Consider the following 13,373-nt stretch of genomic DNA (forward strand, 5'->3'; position numbering starts at 1 on the left):
TGTGACATATAACAGGCCTTAAGCTACAGGCTGCTGGTTGAGGTAGACAAGCAAGATGTGTCTGTGCTGGGGCAGAAAAATAGTGACAGCAGTAAGAAGACAGAAAGAATGGGACAAAAGTCAATAGAGCTGGAACAGCTATATGACTTCTAACAGAAGATTAAAACCACAAACGAGTTTAAGGGTGGGATCATTGCCAAACAAAAACAAAAATAGAGGTACAGGACAGAATAAGAGACAGTGAGTCAGGAGGCCATGGCAACAACAGAGACAGAGCAGTGAGTCTCTTGTTGCCATCACAGAGATTCAAATGACTCAGTGGGAGTGTTACAAATGCTGGGTGGGAGTCAGAATGCATTTTGAGGATGGATAGAAAAGAGTGGATTTGGAGTAGTAGAACCTATTGAGTCAGTAGCTGACAGTGTCTCATCTTCTTAAGCCTAAGAAGTTAATAAAAGATTGCCATCCATGCAATAAGGAAACCTGTGAGAAGAGGATGGAGGAAGAAAGAAAAACGTTAATAAGAATTTTAAAATGTTCACGAAAAGAAAAAAAAAAGAAAAAGAAAAAACCATTATGCTCAATCCTTACACACCAAGAAAACTTTGACTAATTACTGGTTTCATCCTGTTTTACATGTACTTTATGCTCATTGTAACTAGTAAGACCTTAATGCACACTATCAAACCTTTAGAAACAAAAAACACCAAGCACTGACAAAAATGTATTTTTATGCTTTTATGCAAAAATGCTTAAAATTTGTACATTTATCTTTGTTTTTTAAAATAAAGTTGTTCAAAAAAATAAATAAAATAAAACATTCACTGTTTATTTCTATTGTATATGTTTACATATATGTAATACATCAGAAACACTGTAACTATTAATCATACAAAGAGTGTTATCAAGAAGCCAGCTCAATATTGGTCTGGTTAAGAGAAAGAAATTTGAAATCTCAGAGCATAAAGTTGGCTTTTTAGGTTCAAGTAGAGGAAAGGTGCTGGAAATTTGAAAAAAGTACTGTAGATTTAGGAAAAATCAATAAACTGAAAGCCATTACAAAAACATGTTAAGGAAAAGGTAGTGGTTAGCCATGTCAGGTCCTGCCAGTTGCTAAAAATAGGAAAGACAGCTAAACACCATGTGTTCAAGGCTTTTCCCCATTTTCCCATTTATTAGTTTTAGTGTATTTGGTTTTAGGCAGATGTCCTTGATCCACTTGGACTTGAGCTTTGTACAAGGAGATAAGAATGCAACAATTCGCATTCTTCTGCATGCTGACCTCCAGTTGAACCAGCACCATTTATTGAAAATGCTGCCTTTTGTCCCCATTAGATGGTTTTAGTTCCTTTGTCAAAGATCAAGTATAAGGATTTATTTCTGGGTCCTCAGTTCTATTCCAGTGATCTATCTGCATGTCTGTCTCCATCTGGGCCCAGAGCTAAGGCTGTTCCCACAGTCCTCAATACCTGACTTCAATCTTAAGTACCCCACAAAAATGGTAATGATTCTGTCATACAAAAGGAACAATAATGTATTTGACATTTATTTTTAAACTTTGCTCATTTTCAAATTGATGGTCTACTTAGTTTTTATATTTTATTAGATATAAAGAAATTTAGATCACAAATGAAAATTAAGTAAACATTAAGGAACAGTATTTTTATAAAAGTATGTTCCAAGAAAGAAACCTTAGTGTTTTTCAAAAATTGAAATTGCACTGTCTCTCAAGAGGTAAAAATAAAATTTGAAAGGAAAGAAATATATGTGCATTACATATATATTTATGAATTACATATATACATATATATGTGCATATATGTATATATGTATATATGAGTTATATAGAGATATATGTTACATAGCTATAAATAACTTATGTAAATCAAGAACATTATGTACAAACATTATATACATAGTATGTAATATCTGTGTATATGAAGATATATAACATGTACAGAATAGATACAATATAAACAAGCACAAAAAAGGCATGATCTATAGTATAAATACATCATATTGTATAATATCTGTTATCATATATTTCATTTCTACATACTCTTAACTCTAAGTAGTATAGAAAATACAATTTTAGAATATCTTGTGTAGATACAGAGGTCAGTGTACATGGGAGTGTAGGTACTACTGGAAATTGAGAGAGGGTAGCAGATGTACTAGAGCTAGAGCTATGGGCCATTGTGGACTTCTGGGTGTGGGCTCAGAAAACCAACTCAGATCCTCTAACTGCAGTTTACATGCTCCTATTCCCTGACCACCACCAAACAGCTCTAGGAGCATTTTTCCTAGATCCATCTGTAAAACTTTCAATCTACACATTTGAGAACAATACAATTCACATTCTGAAACAATTTAGTCATAAATTTTCTGTCTCTATTCTTTCTGCATTCCGTGGGCTGCCTGAGTCTGGTTCCATGGGAACGATTCCCAAATGTTATTATTTTGCTGGAAGAAGCAAGAGAGAAAGGAATGTCTTGGATTAATTCTTTAGACCATACTTAGGCCAGATTTTTTCTTTTCATATCCCTTTCTGCCTCCAGTAATAGTGTGGTCCTTTAAACAAGACTTAGATTATTTGTTGCTAAATGATTCACCAATGAAAGAATTTTTTACATTTCTTTTTTTTTTAAATTTTGTCTGATTTAAAGATAAAAACCTAGAAAATATCTTTGGAGATCTTGTATCAACAGAAAAAATTAACAAATGCAATCTTTGCAAACATTTAAAAATTGGGCAAATGCTGCATGAATCATTTTGCTTTTTTTCATGTATATTACTTTTAAATACATTTACATTCTTGAAGCAATTTATTTGAAATATTTTTCCATTGTGAAATCACGATGTTCATAGATGGTTTTTGACGCTTCCTATGATTGCTAAGAAAAACACTTCTGCTGTCCAAACTCCTTTAGATTGTTGTTATCCTTTATGGTGCATTATTTATTATCTGCCTCCTAGAGGCCTTCCCATTTTGCATGATTCTGCCATGTTATTTTATGAATAATCCTTTGCTTCTGTGTCTCATCAAGTCATCTTCTGCAGACATCCTCTCCTGTTCCCTCAACAAAAGGTCTTTGCCTGTAATACTACCTTTCACTTTGTTTGCTGTTTAGATTTGAAGCCAGTTCTAAACTGAGTTCATCTTTTGCCCTATTAAAAAGGTTCCTAAATAAGGTCTATTCGAGCACCTTGCTTTCTATCTCTGATTTTTCTCTGACAGCCCAATTAATATGTTGTAACTCCCCCCAATAAGCAGGTTATTGGAAGTGCAGCTATTTTAAATCTATGTTTGTTATGGTTAAATAGAAGACACTTTCTAAATTCCTACTGAAATTGTTTCCTATTTAGATTCTTTTACTTTTAAAATAATTGTATGAATTTTTCTTTTAGCTATTTTGCTACTAAAAATCAAGGTATTAGAAAAGCACTCATGCTCTGATTTTTTTTTATATATATTCTGTTTTTGTCTGGTGTTTTAAGATGAATACTGGCAAAGGCTGAGTAGCTCCTTTTACACACCTTGTACATGTGCTGTGCTAGATTTCTGTAAATATAAATGTGCCATCACCATTTCTGTTCTTCAAGAAGTTAGTATACATCGGTTGTTCACAAAAGGGAGCTGGGCCGGCGAGAATCTAAAGTATCTTAAAATCATTACATGATTATATTTCCTTGAGTTCTATGACACCCAGAAAAGTTCTTCTGAAGGACTCATTATATTCTTCTCCCCTGGCAGATCAAGGAAAGCAAAAATAGATGCCCTGTGGAGCACACTATTGATTTAAAGACTAGGTATTGTTTAGAAATGAATACCCGGAAATGTCTGCATAGCCCAAGCATTTGCCCAGACCAGATACACAATGCCAATTGTTTGCCTATGAGTCCAGTGCTTTTTTTAAAGTCCCCTTTACAGTGAATACACTCTCAGGAAAATGTTGTGAGGTTATTTCTCTTAATGATAAGCATGTGGATTGTACTTCAGTAACTAAATGAAAGGTGATTTAAGCTATTTAACCCAACAACACAGTTAACAACACAAATTATTAAGTCTACACTTAATTTCAGTTAGGAATATCAACTCTTTTCTTAAAACCATTCATAACTACAACACGGGCATTCATAATATCTTGAAATATGTCTTAAACATACACTGTATACTTACTGCATGTAAAGTAATAGAAAAATTAATTATGGATTGATAACATGTCTCAGCTTTGCCTTCTAAGTATAACAAAGATGCCAGAGTTCAGGAAAAAAAAACATGTATTACATATTCATTTTAATACTATGCACATGTATGGACTTTGAAGGCTTTGTGTAGTAAAACACAAGGAACACTACACTACTGATCTTTTGTTCCTAGTTAGCTGGTGATCTAAGATGATCAATGTTTTTCCTCACTAGTTACCTATTTTAAATCTCTACCAGTAAGAGCGATGTCACTTTCATTCCAGATGTTGTCAGTATTGTCCTGAGATCCTTTCATTCTTATTTTATGTTTTGAACGTAGGTAAAAACCAAAGGATAGAGGAAGGACAGAGGGGTCAGATAAATTCAATAAGAGAATGAGAGAAGGACGGAGGAAATGGAGAGTTGAGAAAAGCTAACCTACATGAGGTCACATGTGAAAGGCATATTTTAAAAAAGCACATTAAAAAGGAATGGTCTTGAAAGCCAATTAAGAAATATAATTGGGGAGAGATTGGAGCACTAGAGTTCTGAGAGAAGGGGGTGGAAAATGGTGACTCCTGGTTTTCATAGTGATGGACTTGGGAGACACACGATGGGTGAGGAGGAGGCAGGGAATGGATATAATATAAAGAATATAAGATGCAAGGATAATGTTATGAAGACCCCAAACCCCTAGTTCTATGGTTCTCAAACTCCTTAATGCTGCAAACCATTAAACAGTTTCTCAGGTAGTGGTGACCGCCAACCATAAAATTAGGTTTTTGGTTACTTTGTAATTGTAATTTTTATACTCTTATGAATTGTAATGTAAACATATATGTTTTCCAATAGCCTTAGAAGACCCATGTGAAAGAGTTGCTCAACTCCCAAGTGGGTCATGAGCCACAGCATGAGAAACACTTCTCTAACCTGGTGTGTGGAAATGTGTGTATGTACCTATAGATATGTTTATGTGTATGTAAACATATGTATATGCATCAGATACATATATATCATATGCACATACATATATACCAATCTTCCAGGCAAAATATGCCTGATGCTGCAATAGTCACACAAATTTTATAGATGTCACTAACTCCTTTTTTATTAGAGTTTTCTAACCCACTCAACAGGAAAAAAATTCATACTTGATATCAAAATATTTGTCAAAAGCCATCACTATGAAAAAAGATTTTCTTCCATGACCTAAATAGATCCACATATCCTTCAGTAGATGAATGGATGCAAAAATTGTGGTATATTTACACAAAGGAGTACTACTCAGCTACCAGAAACAATGACTTTATGAAATTCCTAAGAAAATGGATGCATCTAGTGAATATCATCTTGAGTGAGATAACCCAGTCACAAAAGGGCAGACATAATATGCAGTCACTGACAATTGGATACCAACCCCAGAAAGCTCTGAACACCCCAGAAACAACTCACAGGTTATATGAAGCTTAAGAAAAACAAAGGCCAAAAAATGAAAGCCTCAGTCCTTCATAGGAAAATAATAAATGTATAGCACCCTCTCAGAGTGCGGTACACGTGGAACTTAAATCATTAATAATCCATGAGCTTAGATAATAGCCTTATGACAATTTTTGGTATTCACAGATCATTATGCTTAATCTATACTCACCAAGAAATCTGTTTCCATGTTATGTTCTGTCCTACATGTACTTCATGCTTATGGTAACTAGTGGGATTTCAATGCACGTTATCAAACATCTAAAAAAATTAAGTACTGACAAAAATATTCATATAACGTTAGGCCAAATTGCCTTTAAAAATCTGTATATGTATCCCTCTCTTTTTTTTTAAGTAAAGTTGTAAGGAAAAAAATGCATCAGCGATGTCAACAAAAAAATAAATGAAAGTCACTCAAGGTCACAGGAGGAATTTGTATTTGTAACTCAGATACCCTAACTTCAATATCTGTGTTCTTATTGCAGATTTATTTATTAATTTTTCATAGATAAATGAAGTCAACCAACATGAGCGTAACTGCTAACAAAATAATTATAATTTGACATAAACTCACTTAAATTCACTATCCTTGAGAATGTGCATTTCAAAAAGGAAAGAAATCTGAATCATTTTGATTGGCATATCCCTGATGACTAAGGTCATTGAATATTTCTTTAAGTATTTCTTAATGATTAGAGATTTTTCTGCTGAAAATTTTTTGAATAGCACTGTAACTCACATTTAATTGTGTTATTTGGTTTGCTGACATCTAACTTCTTGAGTTCTGTATACATTTTAAATATTAAACCTCTGTCAGATATACAGTTGGTGAGGATCTTTTCCAAATGTGGAAATCATTTGACAGATTCTCAGAAAATTGGGAATAATTTAATGTCACAACCCAGCTATACCATTTTTAGGCATATACCCAGATAGGACTTCACCATCCTACAAGGACACTTGCTGAACTATGCTTCCTAACTCCTATAAAGTGAAGGATATATGCTCAAGCCATGACGTGATGCCTGACATTTGACCCCAAAGTAATAAAACCAAGTAACCACAAATTCAAACCTCTACAACCAAGAGCCAGTATCAATCATTGATGATGTCTTACCTAAAATAGTTTGTTACATTAATAAACACCTTCTGATGCAGAGATAGAGGTATCTCATCAGCTAGGATCTAGCTCTTGGCACCCCTTATCTCCTGTGTCTTGGTTTATCCTATATTCTTTCTGGTAGTTGTGTCCCCATCAACTGGACTCAGTGAATCTTTTCTAAGTTCTTAAGAAGTCATGAATTCGTTGGTTCATCATAAGTAATAACAGAAATAATTATTTACACTATCTCATGAGTAAAATTAAGGTAGGGTACTAAATTTGGTTTCTATTATATGTTTTTCTATCACATGTATGATAGATAGTACCTTTCATAATACTAGTGTTTTACCAACCTAAGTTTACTTTACACTTAGACCAGAAAGTCCTATTTTTCTTGCAAGTATAAAAGGTACCCCAATGGAGACTTCTAATTTACATTGTTGCTCTGCATAAAGTCTGACTATAGGTCTCTGCACCTGCTGTATCTTTGACTCTTGCTTACTCTTGGGACCCTTTTTCTCCTATTGCTTTGCCTTGTCTAGTCTACATATGAAGGCTTTCACTCCCTCTTATTGTATCTTGTCTTGACTTGTCTGTCTGTCGTCTCTTGGAGGCTTGCACTTTTGTAGAGAGGAAACAGAAGAGAGTGAATCTAGGCAAGAGGAATGCTAGGAAAGAGTGGGTGGGGAGAAAACTCTAGTCTGAATGTGTTGTATGCAAAAAATCTATTTATAAGGAAAAAAATGAATAAGGGTATTTTTTTAAGAAAACTCAAGTGTCCCTGACTCCTGACCTAAAATAAATGATATTTCCATACAATTGTGTTCTCGGAAGTGGAGAATTAGAACTTCTGCATTTACCAATATTACTGTTACTGAAATTGGAATTCAGTGCTCACTGCTTTGTCCATCTCAAGATAAAATTAAATTAAAGACTAGAATACAGAACAAAGACACACAAGAGTTCCAATTTCCCACTCGAAGCAGTGGTTTTCTAACTATCCACTTTGTTTTCATATTTTCAAAATCAGATGAGTAAAAAATACTCATGAAAGAGAAATGTATCAGTGATCAGAATTCTCAGTGTTAAAAGGCTATTAGAAACATTGAAATACTATAAGTGATGGGAAGAATCATAAAATATTAAATACTTCTTGATCGAATACATTCTGATATACTAATTGACAAACACTCAAAGTAGGAACAGATACAGGTGATAGATAAACTTACTTTTTATCTTCTGTATTAGTTAATAAGAGGGACTTTTATTTCCTGTCCCTATATTTTGTTGTTTTGAAAATTTTCCAGTAAACGTGGAAATCCATGTGCACATGGAACCATTTATCATCCGTGGGTTCAAATGCAGGGAGATGGTACTATACAATATCTGTCTCAGGAAGCACATGTTACAAATAAGCAATTTGAAAGTTCCATGAAGACTTGGGAATCTGGATTCATCTATAGATTTTTTTTTTTTTTTTTTTTTTTTTTTTTTTTTTTTTTTTTTTTTTTTAGCCAAGAGCTATAATTTCCAGAGCTGCTGTTACCGGGGAAGACTGATCAATAAAAAATTTTTATTGTTTTTCTAAAGCTATATTCTATCTGAGTACCCAATGATCTGGACTTTTAAAAATTCCATTTAAGTTTAGTATTTAACATATTCCTACATTTATGTCAATGTCTGTCTATGTGTATGTCTATCTTTCTATCTTTATCTATCTATCTATCTATCTATCTATCTATCTATCCATCCATCCATCCATCCATCCATCCATCCATCCATCTACCCACCCACCCACCCACCCACCCACCCATCCATCCATCCATCTATCTATCTATCTATCTATCTATCTATCTATCTATCTATCTATCTATCTATCTATCTATTTTCCTGTCTACACTCACACACATCTCTCTCCATATATGTAGATAGATAGATATATAGAGATATGCAAAACTTAATAAGTACCCGAACTTATTTACAATGTGCTATGCTTTTAAATTAATACAGGGCTATAGATCTATACTACAATTACACATGCAACAATGAATTTATTACTGTGGAGAACACACCTATCACCCTTCCACGCTGTTTAAGGCTGGGGCAAGAGAAGATATCTACTGATGTAATTAAAAGTTAAAAGAATGCAGACTGAACTAGCTTGTGTTTATTTCCTGGAGTCCTACCTGCTGACTTTACAAACATAACTAAGAATCCCATTCTAATACTATATGCACAGCCCTGAGAGTGCATCTCCAAAGATGATATCATCTAATCCCTACCAGTGGACAACAAGCTTGGTGGAAAGATGGATTCACCTTTGTGATCTGCATGCTTCTCAGCAGCACACTGTAATTGTTCCACGTGCTTTTAGCTTCTTCGTGCTCATAGTTGGTAGCAAACATTTCCCCATCTCTACCAGCACTCTCACAGTCTGAGGGCAAAATATTTCTTACACATTTTCAGAAAAGCAGAGGGCGCCGCAAGATCAACTCCACACTCCACTGACCTCTAAGCATGTTTTTATGCTTCTCTGAACTCAGCTGGTTAAAATTGGGTTCTCTTTTCTCTAGAATTTTACCTTATGTACACATTTTTTCATTATTTATCACATGCTTTTCTAGCTTTTAGTCATTATCTTAGAGTAACATTTAACTGCAGATACTTAGCGGGTAACAAATTATTTCAACTTCTTCCTGCCCTTACCTCAGCTCTGGGAGGAGCTGTTATAAGAAAGTACAGATGGTTCCAGAGATCAAGGACATCTTCCTAGGAAAGTGTAGTTGAAACAATTGCTCTTCTGTGAAGTTTGTGTCATAAGCAGCTTGGTATCAGCATCATTGACCGCTGTCCACCCCTTGTTCTCATTCCTCCTGTCCTCTGTCTCCTGCATCTTCTGCACATTTCAATTTCTCCAATATACCTGTTCTTCTTCATAATTTCTTCTGGTGTGTTCTGATGTTTATATTATCTTCCTTTGCATTTTGTTTGAAATAAGGTCTGGCTATATCATCTTAGCATCTCTGTTTGCTTTTAATTGTCCTGTTAATGCACACCTTATCTTAACTGAGTTTGTATTTTGTGAACTTCTTACATGAGCACAGTGTCTACAACACTCACATTCATTCACCCTTATATCCCCCCATTCTCCATTCTTCAAATCATATTTTTATTTCTTAATCATTTTAAGAATTATTGCTGTTACATATGACACGATATCAATCTGCTCTAGTATAATATTTGTATAAGAGCATATTTTGAATGCATGTGTATGTGTGTGTGCTCATGCATGTGGTGTGTGTGTGTGTGTGTGTGTGTGTGTGTGTGTGCATGTGTGTATAAAACAATTACATCTTATGTGTTGCTTTCATGAACATCTGTTTATCCTGGAATGACCTCTCAGAATTTTGAAGTCTATTGGAAGCTTATTCCTGAGGAGATAGAGTCTTCCTTTCAAAGAAGTCATTGACTACTTAGCTCTTCATCTAGGAGTAAAACTATATGGAATTTCCCCTGTAAACACTGGCATATCCATTCACATTGTCACCATGCTTTTCCTGGTTAGTCAGCCATATTCTTGAGATTTTACAAAAACATTTTCCCTGTCATGACTATGCAAAACCATATAAGGACAGAAATCCTGGATGTATAGCTCTTATATTCTTTCCACCCCGTCTACTGCCATTTTCCCTGAACCAGAGTCATGTGGGTTGCATCGAAGATGTATCACTTGGCTAGGCACCAAACAGTCACTTCTTCTCTGCATTTTTAACAAGATGGATCTCTGTAGTAACCTTTACCTGTTATGTAAAGGACCATCTTCAATGAGAGTCAAGACCTACACTATTTATTTAAGGGTCCAAGGTTAATTATTTAGAATATAGTGAGAAACCATACAAAAGAGCAGCAGGGGGTTCTACTCTATGATTCCTGGCCTCTCTTGCCATGGATAGTGGATTAGGTTTATAATACAAAACACAAATTCCTTCCTATTAAGTGAGCACTCCATCTAATTAGACAGCTATTGGTTTCCCCAAAATATAGTGCCACTGTTGCTTTGTTTTGGATATACTTCTGGTCCAGTCATTGGTTCATCAACTTTATGGCTGGGTAGGATGACCAGTTGCTCTTCTTTATTGGCATCTTGCCAAGCACCTTCTAATACAATGAGAAGTAGAGCTTCAGTAGGAAGCTTTCAAGTCAGTTTCAACTCAACTGTTTTAGGTCCTTTGTCAGAAGTATGTGGTCTTACCTTTAACTTCTTGAAGGCAACTAAGGCCATTATCAGTAACTAATATATATGTAAAATATGTATGTGTATATGTGTGAGACCCTTGTTGTCATCTTGAAACAACTTGAAAAGAGATTTCCTATATTCATGTAATTTTAGAAAGAAGCTGCTCCTTAGAATCACTGATTTTCTGGGAGCAAAAGAAGATGAGGCTTCTGACTATTATAGAAGATGATCCTAGCCAATTCTGTTGTTAAAACACCAATTTATCACCCATGCTAGAACATAGATGTTAGTTAATATTTTTATTTATATAGCACCAATATTCAATAACTAATTACAGATAGCAAGAGTGTTATCATCTTTACTCACTTTTATATTGAGAACATTACATAATATTTGCATGTGTGTATGTGTATATGTATGTGTATATGTTGTATATGTATGTGATATGTATATATTTGTATGTTTATACATCATCCATTTATAAAGGAATATGTCCAAGAAACTAAACTCAGAGAAGCAAGAATATGCAGAAACTTCATACTACACACACACACACACACACACACACACACACACACACACACACACTTGGAGTTCAAGAAGTTCTGTCTGATAGTCTCATACATCAACTATTCCTTTGTAATGAACCTTGTTTGATGAGACTGAACAGCTAGTGCTTTGAATAAGGAAATTATCAAGAATAGAATTTTTTATACCTGACTGGATATGTTACAGTTTCTGGTAAATAAAAATATCCCAGTGATCTTCTCAACCCCAAATCACCTGCTTGACCTACAAAATCCACAAGCAGAATCTTTATGTGACTGTCACATTGCTTCTTTACATGGGACTTGTTCCATTCTGCTAATGCTTATGTAAAAATATTTTTCTGTGTATTTTCTCACCTACTTGTTTACCACTTCTATCACAGGCTCCAAGTCTGGATCATTTTATAACCATGTGGTTAATTTTATTAACTGTTCTTCTTTTCTTTTTGTTAACTATAACTTTATCCTTATTCTATCTGTTGACCTGAATCTGTCAAAACCATTATTTGAAAAATTAACTTGAGTATCATTTTTTTTGTCAATGTCCTCATTGCCTGCAAGATGAAATTCAAGCTCTTTATCAAATATTAATGCTCAGATCACTATTCCTAGTTAAGAATTCTCATAATATGAAGAAAATATTAGTATTTGAGCTGAGAAATAATACATCAAAAAGAGTTGTTTCTCTTATAGTCTAACCATGGGAGAAGGAAATTGCAGAACACTCCAACAAACAAAGTAGATGTAGATATCTCAAGGAAAATTACTGACCTTTTTACACCCTCATTTGGGAAGTTTTAGAGTCAACCTTGACTCTAATTGAATCATAAAATTCATTTAGATTGGATTAGAGATTTGTATAACTAGGAAATTCAGCACAAACTGTTCTCAGTTGGAAGATACATATGATTTCTATCCAAGTAATGCCAAGTTCTATATTCCATTACCCATACAATCATGCTGGTCACCAACACTTTCTAAAAGTATAAAATACTACAATGGAACTTATTATTCTGATCCACTCAGAGGGCTGTTATTGGAGACTGTTACTATAATAAAACTTCTGCAGCAATGGAGTAATGGTAATAGCATACTTAAATCCTCTTTGTACAAATCTTAATGCAGAGAATGTCTGAAACCAGATTACAATCTAAATCTAGAGTTTCATTCCTATCTTCAGATCCTAAACCATACCTCTGATGAAATGAATCACCCACAACACCCACTATAATTGCTTTTGTTTAAATTATGTCTCTCAGGCAGAGTTATGGCACTCCACTGCATCTTCAGTTCCTATTATGACACACTCAGTATGCCTGGAATGCCAATGACGACCTTGTTGTTTAATTAGCTGCTTGCATGTCACTCTTCTGGATAAGATTTAAAGTGTCTTAAGTATAATGTTGTGTTGTTTATATATCTTATTTTCGCTGCACAGGGTTGTCCTGCAATACAGGTCAGGAGGTGTGCAGTCCTTGTTTAGTGGTAAAAATATATTATCGATGTTACTGATTACATTTAAAGTGACCTTTTAATTCCTAATTGTTTAATTAATTGTTTGCTCAATTCCATTTGTGTTTAAGCACATCCTGTTCCTATAGATGTATTTTCAGCATTTAAAGTCCTCTATGAAGCACTTGATATTCACAACCTCACTACGAAGCAGACAGAGCTGATATCATTTGTCTCAGTTTAGAGAAGAGGGCATTGGCATTTGGAAAAAAAGAAAACAAAACTAGGATGACATTGTGAAAGACATTAACCCAGATATCCTGGCCACAGGTTGAGCAAATACAATGGAATCTAGCTTGTATCCATCAAC

The sequence above is a fragment of the Micromys minutus genome, assembly GCF_963924665.1.
Source record: "Micromys minutus genome assembly, chromosome: 22".
Lineage (NCBI taxonomy): Eukaryota > Metazoa > Chordata > Mammalia > Rodentia > Muridae > Micromys > Micromys minutus.